Below are 12,611 nucleotides of genomic sequence, written 5' to 3'. Positions count from 1 at the left end.
GGCAAGAGGTATTTTTGAAGATTTTGTTAGGAGACTGATTTTGAGTGGGGGCTATTATCATATGAGCCTTAGCGCCAGGAGTTTTCCTGACATTTTGACCACTTGACAGGAGCTCCCAGCTCCTAAGACAACTCTTCCTATGGGGAGTTTCTGAGACCACCTGAGGCCTTAGGTTATTAACCCTTCACTGTCCATATCCCGGGCAAAGAAATAGTGGCTTTTAAGAAGAAGAAGAAGAGCCGGGTGGTGGTGGCGCACGCCTTTAATCCCAGCACTCGGGAGGCAGAGGCAGGCGGATCTCTGGGAGTTCGAGGCCAGCCTGGTCTACAAAGGGAGTTCCAGGACAGGCTCCAAAGCTACAGAGAAACCCTGTCTCGAAAAAAAAAAAAGAAAAAAGAAAAAAAAAAAAAGAAACCATTAACTTCTTCTGTGAGTTCGAGTCCAGCCTGGACTACAAGAGCTAGTTCCAGGACAGGCTCCAAAACCACAGAGAAACCCTGTCTTGAAAAACCAAAAAAAAATAAAAGAAGAAGAAGAAGAAGGTGATTCTCCTCATAGTGTCATTTCCCTTGTAAGAGAGGAGAGTACAAATACTTCTGCCGAAGAGTGTCATTCTTCACAAGATATGGTAAAAATGTTCTAATCTAAAAGAAGGTTAGAACAGCTCATAAAAACGTCTCTGGTACTTTCACTGCCTGACACCACCAAAGTCACATGCGTGAGGCCAGTCCACAGCAGCTGACATGCGCTACGTTGTCTCTTATTTGCTTGCCGCCCTTGGGGGCAGTGCCCCTCCTAGAGCCAAAGATATTAAGACAATATTAGACAGCGTGGGCATCGAGGCAGACAATGACCAATGACCAGCTCAACAAGGTCATCAGTGAGCTGAATGGGAAAACCATTAAGGATGTCATCACCCAGGGTATTGGGAAACTTGCCAGTGTGCCTGCTGGTGGAGCTGTGGCTGTTTCTGCTGCCCCTGGCTCTGCAGATCCTGCTGCTGGTTCTGTCCCCACTGAAGCAGAGAAGAAAGACGAGAAGGAGGAGTCCGAAGAGTCAGATGATGACATGGGATTTGGCTTGTTTGATTAAATCTCTGCTCCCCTGCAAATAAAATCTTTTTATGTATCATGAAAAAAAATGTCTCTGGTATGAAAAGGGGACAAATTCTTCAGTTTTGATGATTTCTTCTGCTTTCTTCTCTCCTGGCTCCTGCACCCCAACTTCCTAATTTTTAATACTTTTTAAATTATAAGCATTATTTATTGTGCGTGATGCATGTGTGAGCACAGATACATGCTTATCACAGCATGCACATGTGGGGGTCCAAGGACAATTTTTGGGAGTCAGTTCTCTCCCTCCATCGTGGTTTCCAAAGACCGATCTCAGCTCATTTGGCTTGTACAGCGAGAACTTTAACTTGCTGAGTCATCTCATTGACCTTGGTTTTTATGCTCCTTTAAGAATAACTGTTTGAAACTGTATTATTCAGGGTTCTCTAGTAACAGAATGTATGGAGTGAATATATGGAGTTTATTAGGATGACTTCTAGGTTGCAGTCCAGCTAGTCCAACAATGACTGGCTGTGAATAGAAAGTTCAAGAATCTAATAGTTGCTCAGTGTGCAAGGCTGAATGTCTCAAGCTGGTCTTTAGTATGTGTCAGAATGCCAATGAAGTAGGCTCCAAAGCCAGTGAACGAGTGGAGGTGCTAGCAAGGCAAAGGCAAGCAGACAAAATCTTCTACACGTGTGTCCTCCACTTCTGGATTGTAGCTCGTTCCATATATAGTCAAGTTGGCAACTGATAATAGCCATCACACAAGTATAAAACATGCTTCTTTCTATAGAAACCCAAAAGAGTACTAATAGCTAACAAGGAGAGAGGGTCCTGGTGAACCATTCACTCTCCCTTTCTTAGTGTCTTTGTTTGTGTTGTTTATTTTCAGCATTTAAAAAAATATTTTATTTTTAAAGAAGAATAACTGTTTGGTCAGGGGGTGGCACACATTCCTTTAATCCCAGAACTTGGGAGGCAGAGGTGGGTGGATCTCTGTGAGTTCGAGGCCAGCCTAGTCTACAAGAGCTAGTTCCAGAACAGGTTACAAAGCTCTAAACCCTGTCTCAAAATGACCAAAAAAAAAAAAAAAAGAAGAAGAAAAAACAAGAATAACTGTTTGCTTACTGTTGTATTTGGTATGAACCAATGTGCACAACTATATACTCAAAAATCTCCTACAAATAGAAGCCACACTGACTACATACAACTTACTAAAGGTACAAAAGTAGGATGAAATCTTTCACATGAAACAGGTTTTATAGCTATTGGTTACTATTGACAATGGAAAATACAGGGGGCAGAAAGAATTTGGTTAAGAACATTTTTATATTCTGTAGTAGAAGGATGATATTCACTTCGTGTTGTAAGAAAGAATCTGTACATGCATCAATAGCCTAACACACAATTAGTAGCAGTATGTTTTGAGTTAGCACTCTATATCTTAGATGGCCCTCGAGAAGAAGCACCCAGAAAATGTGGTGGGAGAATAAAAATGAGAGCGACATAGACGTCTCGTGTCTCAGCTATGTGACTGATCACCTGAACAGAAAGATAAGAACAAACTGTGGAATAACTGATTGCTTTCATTTCCCCATCCCTGTATAATCTGCTGGACAGAGATGACATGTAAGACAGTTTTATTTCAGGGAACTTATTTGCTGCCTTCTCAGACTGCTGACTCACTAACTCATCATTAAAAGACTCAGCTTGACTCTGAACATTGGTGTTTGTCACGACAGGCACCACAAACTCTGTCATCCTAGCTACAATGCCATCCAAATGGAGTGGGCATTTAGATTATGAGCATGAACCTAAAATGACTATGGATCAACACAAGCTTTTCTATAGTTCCCTCTAAAGAAGGTTCTGTGGTTAGTGATTAGTTCTTTCTGCACTTCAATCAGCAGACACGCCTACACTCAAATATCAATCATCTTAATCATCTAATAGTCCCTACCGCCCCACTGAGTCACCATGCTGGAGGGGTAGATTCCAATATTTATGAACATGCTTTCAAGCCTGATCTTGGGACAGACCTTTCAACTATGCTGCCCAGGACAGAAAACTTAATCTTTCTTTCTCTGGAGAATATATAGATTCTAAATCTTTTTGTTTTCCCTTAGAGGACCACATGCACGGATACATTTAGAGGATACTTTTCTGCATACCTGGCAAGTCATCGCCAATATTTTCATCAAGTCAATTCAGGACTTATTCAACAAATGCTTTATATTAATAGTATCTTAGGTAGGGTTTTTATTGTTGTGAAGAGACACCATGACCATGGCAGCTCCTATAAAGGAAACATTTAATTGGGGCGGCTTGCTAACAGTTTCAGAGGTTCACTCCATTATCATCATGGCAGAGAGCATGATCACATGCAGGCAGACATGGTGGTTGAGTTGATAGTCCTTACATCTTGACTGAGAGGCAGTAGGAAGTTGACTGACTCTCACACTGAGTAGAGCTTGAGAAAAAGACTTCAAAGCCCACCCCCACAGTGAAACACTTCCTCCAATGAGGCCACACCTTAGAATAGTGCTACTTCATTTCCAGGCCATTTTCTTTCAAACCACCACAGGTATACAGCCATTATCATAAAGTGATTTCTGTTAGGCCACATAATGCCAGGACTGCTTTTGGAAGGAACAACTCTGACTTCTTTTGTTGGTATGACTTTAAGAGTTTCAGGTATGCCAAGGCTTAGTAATCAGAGATACAGCTGTAACATTAGCAAAAAGACGTAGTCTTCTTGCCCAAAGGGTGCACTCATTATTTGCTTTTATTAAATTTGTTTATCTCCCACTATTATGGATGTACAGAACTAGCTCTTTGTTTAATTAAAATTAGCATCATTCTATTTATAATATTTGCTTTTAGGTCCTGGTAAATAATCTGTTTTCAGGACCTGAGGCTATAACTCAGTTGCATAAAACCCTAAGTTTGAGCTCCAGCAATGTACAAACCTGGTACAATGGTATATGCCTGAAATTATGAAACTTGGAAGACAGAGGCAAGAGAATCAGAAGTTCAAGGTCATTCTTGACTACTCAATGAATATGAGGTCATTCTAGGATATAAGAGATCCTGTTGTAATAAGGCTGCTTGTTTGTATTTGACTACTCAGCCCCCAAATAACCACGCAGAAACTATACTATTTGCAATACTGTTTGTCCAATAGCTTAAGCGTATTTCTGGCTAACTCTTATATTTAATTTAACCCATTTCCGTTAACCTGTGTATCACCATGAGGCTGTGGCTTACCGGCAAAGTTTCAGCATGTCTGTCTCTGGTGGCTCCATGGTTTCTCTCTGACTCTAGCTTCTTCCTCCCAGCATTCAGTTTAGTTTTCCCACCTACCTCTGTTCTACCCTATCAGGCCAAGCCAGTTTCTTTATTAACTAATGGTATTCACAGCATACAGAGGGAAACCCTACATCAAGATCTTTTCTCACAAAGTATTTAAATGAATTACTTTTATTCTTGCTACATTTAGGGATGTTATAGGGAAGAGTTGTGATTTTTTTTTCAACTAAATTCCTTTGAGCACCTATTAACATGATAAGCAGGTTTGCCACATTTAATGGGTCCATATAGACTGATGGACAGATCTGCTGATACTGGCACAGTTTGCATTCTTAGGCTCAATCCTGTTTAGTTGTTGTCCTATTTTTGTTTCCTGCTGCCATGATAAAATACCCTGACGAAAGCAACATAAGGGAGGAAGCACCATGTCTGCCTGCACACTGCCATGCTCCCCTTCATGATCATAATGGACTAGACCTCTGGATGTAAGTGAGCCACCCTCAATTAAATGTTTTCCTTGTAAGAGTTGCCATGGCCATGGTGTCTCATCAAAGCAATAAAAACCTAACGAAGACACATGCTAAGTCTTTGCTCTCTTTTTCCTCTCTTATACAGTTCAGAGCTCAAACCCAGGACAGTTCTCACAGGCATGACCAGAGGCCAACCTAACCAAAACAGCTCATTATTAAGACTCCCTTCTTAAAAAGGTATGGAAAGATGGTAAGAGCCAGAGGTGACAGATATTCCAAGGAAAGTGTTCTCCAGACACACCAGGACTGTTGCTCATATGACTCAGAGACTGTGACAGCACTCACAAGAGTTACACAGGTTTAAGCCAGCCCAGATCCCAGTGCTGAGAAGGGGAAGTGGACCTGGAGTGCTACCACTAAGAGTGAAGCTACTAGCAATAGATATATCTTAATACCTGTGGCAGAGGAAAATCAGTTGCCTCCAATTGGGTGGCAACCACACTCCAGGCAGGCTCAAGAGCATTGACCAGCACAAAATGAACTCCAGATTTTTTTATTTCATTATGTTTTGGTAGACTTTTTGTTTAGTTTTATTTTACTTTAAAATTTTTTGTCTTATGAATATTTTTGTTTGATTTTTGTTTTATGAGGTTTTTTTTAGAGAGAGAGTGAGAAAAAGAGAGGGAGGGAAGTAAAAAGGAATAGAGGGAAAAAGAGAAAGAGACCATTAAGTTGAGTGAGCAGGGATGTAGGGGGAACTGGGAAGAGTTGGATAAGGGGAAAACATGACCAAATTATATTGTATTTAAAAAAATTAAATTAAAAACCAAGGAAAATGCAAAGACTCCCAGATGATTCTAGACTGTGTCAAGTGGGCAATTAACACAAACTGTCATGGGAGCCTAAGTGATGTTGTTGAAGCACCTCATTATTCGGAAAACAGGGGTGAAGACATTTTTTTTAAAAGCCATTGTTACAGAATCACAAAGCTTTCGATTTTTAATTTTCATACCTCTGAAACTGTGCCATGTATTTCAGCCAGTACTATCCTACAATTGCAAGTGGCTGAAAAGCAGGCATGACCTTGTTTACATCGCCCAAACACCTGTCAATGTGGTCATAACTGCTGAGATCATGGACCCTTTATTTGAATTATGTTCATTGTGGGATTTTAAAAACTATATGTATATGGGTGCCAGGAGCGGGGGTAGCTGGAGAATGCTCATATGTGAATGCAGCTGCTTGCAGAGCCCAGAAGAGGAATTCAGCTCCCATGGAGCTACAGTTGCAGGCAGTTATGAGCTGCCAAGTGTAGATGCTAGGAACTGAACCCAGGCCCTCTGCAAGAGCAGTACACACTCTTAACCATAGAGTCTTTTCTCCATCCCCCATGTATATTATTTATAACGGTATGAATTCCATCTCATAAATCCTAAAGCATTACACTGATATGTCTCTTACCTGAAGAGGTCCTTCCATGTACATGGAATCGGAGCATCAAAACAAAAATTTGATAACAACAGAATAAATCTTGTCATCAAAGCTAATTTAACTCCCTTAGTTTCCTGCAGAACAGCTGAAAGGCTTAGAGTACTGAGGAAGAAAGGAACACAACACACATGAAAGTAGTCTTTTATTGTTCATTGTTTGGGCATTGAGCCACAGAGCAAAGAACCGTAGTAGACTGTCAAAGTTGCTGAATCTCTTAAAACATGTAAAGAATTTCAAATAATGAGGGGTTACAATTAGCATGCACGTGTTTTACTTTTCATGTTTGTTAGTTTTGTTGTTATTTTGGGTTCATCTCAATATGCCCACGCCAACCTTGAACTCCTGATTCCCCCACCACTTCCTACCATGATGTGCTGGGATTCCTGACATACACCAACACCCTCAATTATCTCATGTGTTTTGAAAGATTGTCATTAAGATGTGATACTTGAAGAGAGTTCCAGGACAGCAGGCCTGTTACACAGAGAAACCCTGTCTCAAAGAAACAAAAGCAAACAAACGAAAAGATGATGTGACACTTGTTTTTATCTCATCTAATGTTTCCACGCAAACTTTGAACAGAATGCAGGGGGAGCATCTTTGAAGAGATGCTGTGTCAGCTGGGCTGGTATTGGCTGGTTGTGACTACAGCACTGAGGAAGTAGAGGCAGAAGGACCACAAGTTTCAGGTCAACCTAGGCTATATAGCGTGACCTGTGTCTCAAAAAACAAAAAACTCGAACAAGCAAAACACATGCTCACAAGAAAAGAAGAGGACATACTGGATAACTAATCTCCTGATGGCCAACTGATAATATTGTGTACAAATCCAGACATCAATGACTGAGACTAAAAATAGCAAAGAAGGATTAACTTTGGCTGCAAAAAAATGTAAGGAATGCCTTAACATGTTTATTCCATTTCTATTTCCTACTAGATCCACAGTGACACTGACTGAGATCAATCAGGTTACAGCTTTATTCAGACCACAGGACTAGACAGCACAATAAAGTTCCAGTTCATTCATTATTTAGTGTATAGTTACTCTTCCTCCCTATGCTGGGTCCTAGGAACCATTCCAGAATGACCACAGAAGAATCGGCCTTAGTATGAAGCCAACAAGTAGCTAACAGAGCAGGAAAACAAACCTGGTTACTTCCATACAATTTGAGGTGTTTCTTTTTTCTATTACTTGTTAAAAAAAATTAATAAATAAATAAAACCTTTAATAAATAAGCCCTAGCTAAGCAAAGGTTTAGCTAATAGTTAGGATAATAGAAAGTACACTTTAGCAGTCTTCTTTAATCTGGAGAGAATGTTCTCACCACCCAGCCTCCAATTAGGCATTGGTTCACCAGGTAATCCACTGGGAAGGCTCTAAAAACAAGGCTTTCTTTACTGACTTTGCTCTGAGGCACACCATGGAAGAATGGTATCCTCGTGCTTCAAGACGTAAGGGAAAAAAAACAGGTATGATGTTTCACTGGCAATCCCAGCAGTCAGTAGGTGCAGGTAGGAATGCAAGAATTTGAGAACAAAAGAGCTGAATTAAGAATGTTGACAAGTCAGGTAGATGCGTAGAGCTGATCAGTACTCACTTGTTTTGGGGGTTCACAGAAAATTTTTGGTCTTAATTTGATTTTTTACTCATGCACAGGATAAAAATATGGACATGTAGCAGTAAAGTCAGGCAGCAGTTGTTTCCTGTTTTGCATTTACTGCTAGCAGCTTCTTGAACTCTTCCCCCTTGAGCCCAAATTCTGCAAGGTCATCACTTCAGAGAAGCATGTCATGGTGCCTGCTTGGGTCACTACTGAGCAAGCAGTTGAAGCCAGCTGAGTCTAAAGATGCTGGACACTGAGTGACAAGTCTTTATCTAGACACGATTCCTGTTCTTAGTGCTTGCTGTCTGATCTAATGACACTGGTGGTACAAAAAAAAAAAAAAAGTGACCGAGTCTATCAAGATGGGAGAACACATTTGTTATCTAGGCTGTCACAAGGCTCCTAGTCAGCTCTGACATTTATTTCCTTGGGTTCAAATTGTAAGGCTAGCTAGGCATGATCTAATCCCAGCACTCAGGAAACTAAGGCAAGAAAATTATAAATTTGAGGCAGCATAGCAACATCCTACTTCAAAACAAACTTACGTATCTTTTGATCTGTACATGTCTAGAATTACATTTCTTTTTTAATCTTGCAGGTTATTTCGAGTTTGGAGGGATTATTTCTGGTTTTAGGGTTTTGGGGGGCTTTTGGGGGGCTTTTTGGTTTGTTTGTTTTTTTTTCTTTTTGCTTATTTGTTTTATTTTGAGACAGAATCTCAACATATCCAAGGTTGGTTTTGAATGTCACTTATTAGCTTAAACTTCTGGTCCATCTGCCTCTATCTTTCAAGTTTTAATTTCTAAAATTACAGGCATGTACTACTTACAAACCTGGGATTTGAAAATGAACCCAAGACTTCATGCAATCACTCTGCCAACTGAGCTACATGCCCAGCCTATTATTCAAGGGTTTTGTTTTGATCTTTTAAAAATTGATGAACTTTACAAATAATTTTTCCTGTGTTGGCTTTCACATAACTTATTTTTCTGGTCTGCTGGCAGTTTAATGAGTTCAGCCTGTTACTTCTTGAACAAAAAGGAATTTAGGATTGTGCGTGCATATTAATGAGCTCTCAGATCTTGCCTTTTTTTGAGGTCCAGAGATTTGGGATCTTAAAGAATAATTATAAATAGAATCATGGTATTTTATATTTGAGTGGTATGTATATCTCAACAGACTCTTAGTGTTCCCAAACCCTAGAACTTTACTGTTCCTAACCAGAACAACATTATTATTAACCACCAGGTTCTGAGTGTCCACATCTCAACAAAACGACTTTCTGTTTTATTCAGAATAGCTTCCCCTGGGACTCTGTCTCACCTTTACCCAACATTCCTATTTTAGGACAGATACATAGTGAGAAGCTAGGTACATATAAGCAAAGTCTTCTGGGGGTGATGAAGAATTGTTGTTTCATAAGCATAACCACACTGTACAAGAAGTATACACTGTACTCTTCTCTGCAAGATCAGGTCTGTCCGGTCTAAGACACTTCTCAGTTTAGACTTTCTTCTTTCACAAACCTTCCCAGGTACATCTGGATGCTGTTCCAGGGCCAGACTCTGGGGGACCCAACAATGAAACAAAGATATTCACAATATGGCTCGGCTCGGAAGAGATCCATGAACAGAATCTCTGGGCTGGATGTTGCCATAGATATATGGAATGTGAGATTGACTACAAAGTCAGGGATGCAAATCTGGAAAGCCTTTGGACATTGTACACCATTAAGTGTTTCCCAGGTGAACAAGGTAGGGGGCACACTGCAGACAGATGACCATATCTTGGGTTTAGGATATGCATCAGCAGCTAACAGCATTTTCTGCTCAAGCATGAGGACCTGATTTCAAACCCTTATTATCAGTAGAAAGTCAGATGTGATTGCAGGGATGCAGGCTTGGAGCCCTAATGTGACAGCCAGAGAACAGAGGTTCACTGGGGCTTGCTGGCCACAGTCCAAGCTCTAGGTTTCATGAGTCTAAGAAATACTTCATTATGATCCACTAGGAGGCACAAGGGCTGATTCTGTTCATTTATACCTGGCAGATAGCACCCATTTGTTTAGCTTTGTTTATCTTAGGGTTGGAAAGTCGGTTTACTACTGTGCTGGCTAGTTTTATGTCAACCTGACGCAAGCTAGAGTCTTTGGAGAGCTGGAAGCTCAATTGAGAAAATTCCTCTCTCTCTCTCTCTCTCTCTCTCTCTCTCTCTCTCTCTCTCTCTCAGGGTTTTCAGTTCTGTGAAGAGACACCTTGACCGTGGAAACTGTTTTAATTTTTAACTGGGGTGGCTCATTTAGAGTTTCAGAAGTTCAGTTCACGATCATCACGATGGGGAGCTGGTGGGTGGGGGCAGGCAAATGTGCTGGAGTCGAGACTGTTACATCTTGCAGGTGACAGGAAGTCAACAGATTATCACACTGAGGGAAGTTTGAGCAGAAAAGACCTCAAAGCCCACCCATAGTGACACACTTCCTCTAAAAGGGCCACACCTACTAAGAGTGCCACTCCTTTGGGGGGACATTTTCTTTCAAACCACTGCAGCCTCCATAAAATAGGGCTGTAGGCAAATCACTAAGCAACACCTTTCTGTGATCTCTACATCAGCTTCTGCCTCCACGTTCCTGCCCTGTTTGAGTTCTTGCCCTTTTTTCCTTCAATGATGGACAATAGTGTGGAAGTGTAAGCCAAATAAACCCTTTCCTCCCAATCTGACTCTAACTCATGATATTTAATCCTAGCAATAGTAATCCTAATTAATATTATTCCTATACATATCAGGATAGTGGAGTATTGTTGTGGCAGAGCTGACCATGTTTTGGAGAGGATTGTGGGAGAACTTTGGAACTTTGGGCTCAAAAAGCCACTGAGTGTTCAAAGATTGCTGAGCTGCTTTGTGGGAGCGTGGAAGATAAGAATGTTGAGAGAAATACGGAGGATGGAGGCCTGGACTGTGGAGTTCCAAAGAGATGTTTGACACTTAAGGAGTCTGTGGTGGAGATTGCATATTTTGAATTAAGAATCTGTGGTCCAGATCAGCTGGGGCTAACGAATCAGCTGTGACCAATAAGAGACCGGCATCACTGAAATAATATTGGAACACTAATGCTGGCTACCTGCACTTGAGAAGTTAGCAGGATGAGAAGAAGAGAGTCCATCACTGACGTGAATCAGCATACAGAAGTTGTGCTCCTGAGGCAACCAAGGTTGTACCTCACATAGGCAGCTGAACTTCTCACCACGTCTCACCACGATGGTACCAGTTTTGAAGCTGTGAAGGAATCATGGAGAGCAGCTGAGGCTTGGCACTGTGACAGGACAGGAGAAGCCATTGGTGAGGTGCAGCCTTAATTAGCTATGGAAGCCCCAGGATCGAAGAGAGCGTGCAAAGACGTTGAGACTTGGCACAATGAAGAAAGCCCAGAAGAGGCTACTGGTGAAAGTGCAGCCCAGTTGCTGCAGGCATTTTGGAGATGTCAGTACCATGGGGCAACCGCCAGTCGTAGCAGCAGGTACAGGCTGGAGCTGGCCTGAACTTGGAGACAATCTGTGTGGGCTGCAGAGGGTGGAGTCTTAGAAATTACTCAAGGCCTTTGGATGAGCCCAGAAGATCATGAGTGGATCCCAAACCTTGGACACTGAATTATTTACACAGTGAACTTTGGTTTTGCTTTGTTGCTTGATTTGAGTTTTGTCTGTGGCCTAGTTCTTCCCTCTTGAAGTTAGAAAGTATTTAACTTGTTTTTATAGAGCCCACAGTTGAAAGACTTTTTTTTTAAGAGACTGAACTTTTAAAACATCTGAATTTGTAAGATTGTGGAACTTTTTACATTTTTAAAATATTTTGCATAATATCAATATTAATGTGTGATTAATACAAGAAAGGAAAGGTTGTGGCTTAATAGTAATGTGTTTGAGTGTCAAATTGACAAGATGTCACAAGCTAGAGTAACTGGGGGAGGGAGCCTCAATTGAGAAAAACGCCTCCATCAGATCAGGCTGTAGGCAAGGCACTAGGCTGCACCCCTCCATGGTCTCTGCAGCAGCTCCTTCCAGGTTCCTGCCCTGTTTCTGTTTTTGCCCTGACTTCCTTCAATGATGGACTATGATGTGGAAGGGTAAGTCAAATAAACCTTTTCCTGCCCAACTTGCTTTTGGTCATGGTGTTTCATCAAAGCAACAGTAACCCTAACTAGGACAGCTACTGACTGAGCGACATATCAGGAAAGAATGACAGGGTCTTCAATTCTAGGGGGATGGGAAATTTGAAGTGAGTGCTATGCTAGATGAGTGGGAAAGATTGTAACTCTCCAAAGTACCCTGCTCATGGGAAAGGGGGCAAAAATATTTACCATCAGGACTGTAAAAACCACTGCTTGACACCAAATTGGCAGGCAAGTCATTCTTGCCTTTGTCTACAATAACGCCCAATTTAACACCCAGTTCCACAGGATAAAATCAAAACTGTCTTACTTTCCCTAGCCTCTTGAATTTGTTAGTACGTAGCAAGGGTCTTGTTTCCCACAGGGAGGACCGTGAGAAGAAGATAAAGAGTGATAAATCAGGACACCCTTGCTGGCCGGGTGCTCAGCTCAGCACACACGCGGACACACCCCAACACTGTGGAAGAAGTGACCATTTCTGATCAGTCTGACTGCTTCAACACTTCTTTGAAAACTA

General features: G+C 41.4%; 1 pseudogene; it reads left to right on the top strand.

Annotated features, from left to right (window-relative positions):
• The first annotated feature begins 743 nt into the window (after positions 1 to 743).
• Positions 744 to 1,092, top strand: LOC130875145 (60S acidic ribosomal protein P2-like; annotated as a pseudogene).
• The last annotated feature ends 11,519 nt before the right edge of the window (positions 1,093 to 12,611 follow it).

This window comes from Chionomys nivalis, chromosome 5 (assembly GCF_950005125.1).
Source record: "Chionomys nivalis chromosome 5, mChiNiv1.1, whole genome shotgun sequence".
NCBI lineage: Eukaryota > Metazoa > Chordata > Mammalia > Rodentia > Cricetidae > Chionomys > Chionomys nivalis.
This window is presented reverse-complemented; position numbering and strand designations above follow the sequence as displayed.